The sequence below is a fragment of the Microtus pennsylvanicus genome, chromosome 2 (genome assembly GCF_037038515.1).
Source record: "Microtus pennsylvanicus isolate mMicPen1 chromosome 2, mMicPen1.hap1, whole genome shotgun sequence".
NCBI classification, from domain to species: domain Eukaryota; kingdom Metazoa; phylum Chordata; class Mammalia; order Rodentia; family Cricetidae; genus Microtus; species Microtus pennsylvanicus.
Genome location: NC_134580.1, coordinates 125,751,489 through 125,758,892, shown reverse-complemented (window position 1 = coordinate 125,758,892; position 7,404 = coordinate 125,751,489). Strand labels below are relative to the sequence as shown.

Genomic DNA, 7,404 nt, shown 5'->3' with positions numbered 1-7,404 from the left:
AGTGCAAAGCTCCATATTCTCAGTGCTCCATTCTCCTTGCTCACATGTCTTGGGACAGCAACAACTCAGGAGGAGCTGGGGCAGTCTTTTATTGAGAAAAGGGTGAGCAATGCTACACAGTGGTGCATTCAAAAGCAGTAGAAGAAATCAACCAAGAATTAGCCACTTAGATGTGCAGGGTCTGTCTGCAGCATCCTGTTCTACTGATCTTTGCATTCTGAAGAGACATCATGCAGGGCGCACATCACTATTTGAGGAAAGGGGAACTAAAGGAGAAGCTAGAGTAGGGGGAAATCAGCACACTGCAGACCAGCATAGATCCTCAGGGACTGTAACAGCTGAAGTTTGTCACGGAGATCTTTTTCTCCCAGGGCACAGTGTAGATCTCGAAAATGCAGATAGTTCTCTACATAAGGGGAGAGTGAGGAACAATCAGTTTAGGTTACAGTGAAAAGGAAAGGTTGAGATGTCAGGGTGGAGTGGGAATCCTCTTAAGTCCCAGTGTACTCAGACTGACTCTGCTGAATCCATTCATTCTTTCTCTCATTGCCTCCAGTCCTTCAGATACACATGTCCCTCACTAGTGGCTCATGAGATTCTGCATCCTCCTTCCTTAGCATAACTCAGGAAGGAAGAGTTTGAAGATGAGTCACAGAATCCTCAGAGTCAGTCCAGAGAATAAGACTCAGGGTCTCTGGGTTTCTTCACCGCCAGAAACTGGACCAGCACTAAGAGGGTCATGAATGGAAGAATGAGGGGTATAAAAAACACTTCTGAAAATGACAGAGTGAAGGGAACAGTGAAAAGAGGCATGCAGCTATCTCCAGAACCATAATACTTCAAAAACTAGCTTCATCCCTAGGGAGACAAGGAACATAAGGGGCAGCGTTGGGGCATTTCACCTATAGGGCCATAGTCCCTGTGGTATCATCTCAGCAGGGGACTCAGACTGGGACTGAGTAAAGTTCCTCCTCTTCAGAAACTATCCCTGAAGCTGACTCCATCACTTCGGCAGGCAGCATTCCTAAAAGAGGTAACACTCCAATTCCCAGGTAAAATTCACTAAGCAAAGGAATTAACAGTATGGCCAAATATACTCACTCCTCTACAACTGGGCAGCAGCATGTATTTGTATCATCATAAACTGACATCATATCATCCAAACACACCTATTCATGAACCATCATACCCCACAGCAAATGCATGCTTACAGAAAATACACATACACACCTTTCTTTAGCCATATACTTTCAGAACTGCACAAAAACCATCCCAGATGCATGTACACTCATAAACCTACAAGTTTGCACGCATCTCTGCCTGCAGGATAACTCCTGCAGGTTTTAGTCCATGTGCATACCTCCTGCTGCTCTGGCTGTTCATTGAAGGGGCAATCATCCAAATCAACAGACTGGCCTTTGGGACATGTGGTTCTTCCTAACTTAATTTTCAAGTAGTAGTTTATCCCAGCTACGACCTACAGTGAAAAGAGCAGGATTACATACGTTTCACTAGTCAAGTTCGTAGGCATGCGTTCAGCTTAGATTACAGAGTTAATGTGTTCATAGCTTCAGCCATGAACTCCCAGAACTATCACATACTAGTTTCCTTTCAATAGGGCAGCACAGGTCTGGATTGCACCTTATGTTCTTCTGATCAAGTCATAAAAAGTACCTTGTGCCTCTGAGAAAGCAGTATCAGAACATGAAAAACAGAATCCAAGGAATGACCATTGCTTCAGTGGGCTCAAGGAGTGAAGACAAATTCTAGGGAGACAGCTAGGGGTTATAACCACTTCCCAAGATTGCTCTAAGAACAATCAAAAGCTCTGAGTTACAAGCAAGACCAACTCAACCCTCCTGATTTTGTAAATGGAATCTTGCACTTTTACAGGATGCCCTTTCTTGCAAGAACTGTTCACTGAAGGTAGCATTTATTTTCAATGCATTAAAAACTAACTGCTCATAATAAAACACTCCAGTATACACACCCTTGAGACAATTTGAAGAATAGACCAAGTATGGCTGAATGTAACATAGGGGTGAAGGAACTGCATTTAAACTGTGTGCTACTCTTTGGCTACTCTGAAAATTTGCCCCTTTAGCAACACAAAGTGTGTGTGTGTGTGTGTGTGTGTGTGTGTGTGTTAAAATTGTGCACTAAAGAAGTAAGAAGTTAAGAGGGCTGGAGAGAATTCAGGAGTACATACGGAGGACTTAGTCACGATTCTTGGTACCAACAAAGCAGCTTCTAACTGCTTATAATTCCTGCTCTTTTCAGGCCCTCACAGGTGCTCTCTCTCTCTCTCTCTCACTCCCTCTCCCTATCCTCTTCCTGCTCCTCCTCCTCCTTCTTTCTCTTCCTCCTCGTCTTCCTCCTCCTCCTCCTCCTTCTTTTCTTCTTCTTCTTCTTCTTCTTCTTCTTCTTCTTCTTCTTCTTCTTCTTCTTCTTCTTCTTCTTCTTCTTCTTCTTCTCTTTCTCTGGCATACACAGGTCATAAACATACATGCACACGAATAATTTAATAATTTTAAACTTTCTTTCAATATTATTTAAGAAAAGACACTTTAAAATTTAATACTCAGTCATTAGAGGTCACAGTGGGATCTATTTTTCCTTTCCTGTAGTCATTTAGATAGTATTTTACACTGACCACAAAGAATTGGTGGTAACAGTTATGGCAGATTCTGACCCTGCCTCTGATAGCCTTTGTGCTTCTGGCCAGGTGAAACTGGGAAACAGAATGAGGCAATAGAAAATTAAGCACAAATTTCTAGATGGATTTCTAGCTAATGTAGAGGGACAATCTAAACCTAATCATGGAAGGTTATGAGACTGAAGATACTTGCTTAGAATATGGTTTGAGCAGCAAGCAATAATATATTCATGTTTTGGTTCAATTTATACCCCCTGCAATGAAAATTATTGTCCCTTGGACAACATAGAAGTTGAGGCTATGTAGGAGAATAAGGGAGTGATAGGGGATACCAGCAAACACTGTAAAGGACAGACTCATCCCACTACCCTTGGCCAGAGACCCACCTGCTGACTGGTGCTCATCAGTTGTTTTGGCTTGCTAACGTACAGGTCATTGGCCAAATCATTGTAAGTTTTGACAGCAAAGTCCACCGCTTTTTTCACCTCCTCATCGTTTGGGTCAATAGGCTGCTAACTTCCCACTGCCATCTGCTTGGCCTCAGGATTAGTACTGGTTACAGGACATGCAGCTATGACCAGTGTCAGGGCTAGAGCAGCCCACAGGGACAATGAGAGGCTCTGGTTGCTGGCCATGCTTGATTAGAGTAGAGCTGCAGAGGAGCAGAGGAATCCAGAGTGTTCTTGGTGTGCTGCCTGGCTTTTTAACCTGCAGAGTCAATTGCCCAGGTCCTCCTCACTCCACCTGGACTGGCCCCACCCTTATATCCTCTTTACTCCAGACTTACCCACACCTCTTGTTTCACCTCTTCTTCCTCCTCTGGGATCTTTTCCCCCCGTCTCGACACCTTGTCTCATGTCTTTTCTTTTTCCACTGCCATTTATATCTTCTCCCTAATCTTCCTCCCTTGAGTCTTCCAGCTAAGATCTCCTATATCCATGTCACCTTTGTCTCCACAAATAAGTCCGTACCCTTTTGGTTTTGAAAGGCATGTGGTTTTGAGGTTAAGTTCTTCCTAAGAGATAAAAAAAATGTCAGCTATGCTCCCTGAGGTCTTTGCAGACCAGGGGCAGACATAATACCAATATCCGGAAATCCCCAGTTCAAGGATGTTATTTCAGAGGTTCCAGAGATAACCAGTGCCCTTTCCTGGGTAATTTCTTTGCCAAATGCATGGAATTAACCTTTATTTGGAAAAGAACAAATGATTTCCTCTACAAATCTAACAGGTATCAGTCAGAGCACTCAATAAATGAACTTTGTAGAATTTCTCCCTGGGCCCCGACCTCTAGAACTTAAAAAGATTCTGGTGACTAAGCCTTATATATGACATTACAGATTGCAGCTCGATACATAAAGGACGTGAACCTATATATATATATATAGTTTTACATTTTCTAGTAAACATTAAAAATGTATGAAGAATTAGGTGAAATTTTCAATATAGTTTTATGACTTAGCATATCAAATGTTCTTTTACCATGTGGGAAAAATTCTTCACAGATATCTTTTTTAATTTATTTATTATGTATACAATATTCTGTCTGTATGCCTGCAGAAGAGGGCACCAGACCCCATTACAGATGGTTGTAAGCCACCATGTGGTGGCTGGGAACTGAACTAAGGACCTTTTGAAGAGCAGACAATGCTCTTAACCTCTGAGCCATCTCTCCAGCCCTTCTTCACAGATATCTTATGATCTTTGATGCACATATGCATTCAATCTTTGGATTATGTGTTTATACTGTTAGACCATATAGTCCTTCCCACTGGACCTATTTCTAGAAATTCATGACAATGTGTACAGAAACATGATATACAACCATCAAGTAGCTTATATTCCTTGGTGCACATGTGCATTAAATCTTTGGATTCTGTGTTTGTACTATTATGGCATATAGTATTTCAAACTGGACTTATTTCTATCAACTCATGACTGTGTGTACTTAAACCATAATAGTACAATAAAATAGTAGGCTGTGTTCTAGGGAGAATCAATTGAATTCAGGAAATTATAAATGCACTACTTGCAGTAAATGAGAGAGAAGGGAAGCCAGAGGGAAAGAGGTGCCACTGGACACTTGTGAGGGAGTGGCTTTTGAGATCTTAAAAGGATAAGAGCTTCTGATTATGGCACTAAACCAGAACTACAGACAGAGATTATGACCCTGAGGCATAAGAGCCCTTGCCTCTTCTAGAAACAAGCAGCACTGGAGGACGTCTGAGTAATAAAGGGGTACTATAGGGGCTTTCAGCCTGGCAGGTGTAAGCACAATGTATGTGGGATGTGGGATCAGGCTGAGGAGAGGGCAGATACATGGATGCTAGTGTATGGTCTGTTCTTGCTTCTTCACTCAGAGAGTCTCAGTGTGATCACTGCATTCTTCCCTCTGTTAGGAGCACTTACCTGGTGTTCCTGAACTCACTAGGAGGAAGACAAGGTTAACAAAGGATGAATGCTCCATTTTGCATGGAGGAATTTTAGTGAGTCCATACATCTGTGACACCCCTCCAACAAACCTATGCAATATGCTCAGAAAGCTCTCTGCTACCTGATCACACCCAGTGGTGGGCCTGAAGGTGTCTGTGCCTGAAGACTTGCCATTACTTCTACCTCTTGACTTCTAGGAGACAGATTTTCACAAGTATGTTTAGGTGACAATACCTCGGGGCTCTTTTTCCTTAACCCAAATTGTCAGTTCTCTCTTGCCATGATCCACAGGTCTTGGTGCTGGGACCCTGGCTATGGGCAACAAGGGAATGAGGAAAAGACAAATACATAAACACATGTAGAGTGAACCTGGGATCAGGTGCAGCTTCTAACCACTACCCTTCAGTGTGTTTGTTGGGTACAGCAGAAGGTTTGGGGTCAAATAGAATGGGAAGGAAGTTTCTGTGGGAGAGCAATCTCAGGCTGTAAACATCAGAGAGATGCAAGCTGTCGTTGCGAGTCTTTGCACACTTATAAATTGCTAACTAGCACACTTAAATGGACTCCCAAATAAACTTTGCCATTTTCATGAGTTGTCCAATATGGGTAACACTTTCTGGATTACCCCATAGGTCCAAGGCCTGGGAAACTAGAAAATAGTTGTATTCATGTCAAAATACACATTAACTCAGGACTTCATTCACTCAGGGCTTCAACAGCTCTCTACACTTGTTCTCTCCATGTGTATAAACATTTAAAGCCTGCTACTCCGTGGGCTGATCCAAATTCTGGGTCAGATAGAGATGGCCTTGTCTGAAATGTGTCCATGAGACTAAAATTGGTATAGGATATTCTGAATACACAGTTGGTTCATTTATTTTTTTGATCTTGTCCTTTGTTAGAAAAATGATGCTGTTACAAATGACCTTAGAAGGAAGACATTCCATATTGCTAGAAATACTAGGTTGTGCTTAGCTGATTAAATGGCACCAAGAAAAGTCTTTGGAGTGGTGGAGTTGTGATCAGCTGGCATCTGTTCATCACTACTCTGGCCTTGGGGCTAGTATTAAGTGAGAGCAGGCCAGCAGGAATGCAATAGGAAGATTCTAACTGCCCTGTGTATAAAGATACAGAGGAATCAGCAGGTTCTAAGTAGAAGTTTTAACAATCAGAAAATGTTGTTTTAGTGTACAACAGCTTCTCAGTGTTTGTGAGAGCACTTTAGATTAGAGGAAGCTGCCTAGGACTTGTGTAACATGTATGGAGAAGTCCAGGTCTAATTTCAAAGCTTCAAAGGGCAGGTTGCTTCTCTTATTATGAGTCAATGTAGTTAGTGGCTCAAGTGACTAAACAGTGGAGGTCACTGTTCTTTGTTGTCTTGAAAATCCTAGATTCATTAAGATTACACTAAAGTATCATCAAATCTAGGATATCAGGACACCCATTTACAACACGGTTCAGTGAGTATTTGAAGCCCATATTGAGTCCTGCTATTCCAAAACATCCCTTTCAAAATATCAGTGGTCATGAGCATTGCACTTTGTCATCTAAAGGCTCTGACAGAGGTGGATTAAAGTATTGCAATTACTAAGCCACTGGCAACATCTGTTCTACAGCCCATGCATCGCAGTGTCTTTAAGACATCCAAACCTTATTATTTAATTAATCCATTTGTAAGGCTGTAGCCATGATTAGTATTGACCCTCTGATGTGGATACCTGAGGTTCATTGGAAGTGATCAAAATAGCAGCATAGATTTTACCTTTACATATATAAGTTTTCTATGAGGGGCTAGTGACAGATTATGTTCTTCATTCCTTAAATGTGGTTTCTTGACTATAACAGGTGCTGTAGATGCATTATATTAATAATAAGATAGCAGCTTATAAAATGTTATCAAACATTGTCTCTCACTACACAGATGTTTTTTTCAGTTTTTTTAACCTTGAATTTTCTTTTTTTATTGCTTTATAAATAATACCATTCAAAATTTCCACCTCCTCCCCTCCTCCCATTACCTTCCAACTCTTCCACTCCCCCTTGCCCTACCCTGGTTACGGCATAAACGAACAGCGAACAGAATTAGCCAGGCAAGCTCAATAAAATATATTCAGCTTTAATAAGGAGAGAACTTACAAAGTCAAGGTTCCAGTGAAGAGCAGGAAACAAAAGAGACAAACAAGCGCACATGGATGGCTTTATAAGCTATTTGGAGCAGCGGGGCAAACACACCCCCCAGACTAGGTGATTGATTGACATTCCCCTTCATACCCCCTCCATTCCTAAGAGAGGGCAGAATACTCTGAACTGTGAGAAG

The 7,404-nt window shown here is 41.8% G+C and overlaps 1 pseudogene; it reads right to left on the bottom strand.

The window, feature by feature from the left end:
- Nucleotides 1-322: 322 nt before the first annotated feature.
- On the bottom strand, nt 323-3,303 carry LOC142844394 (cystatin-D-like; annotated as a pseudogene).
- Nucleotides 3,304-7,404: the final 4,101 nt, after the last annotated feature.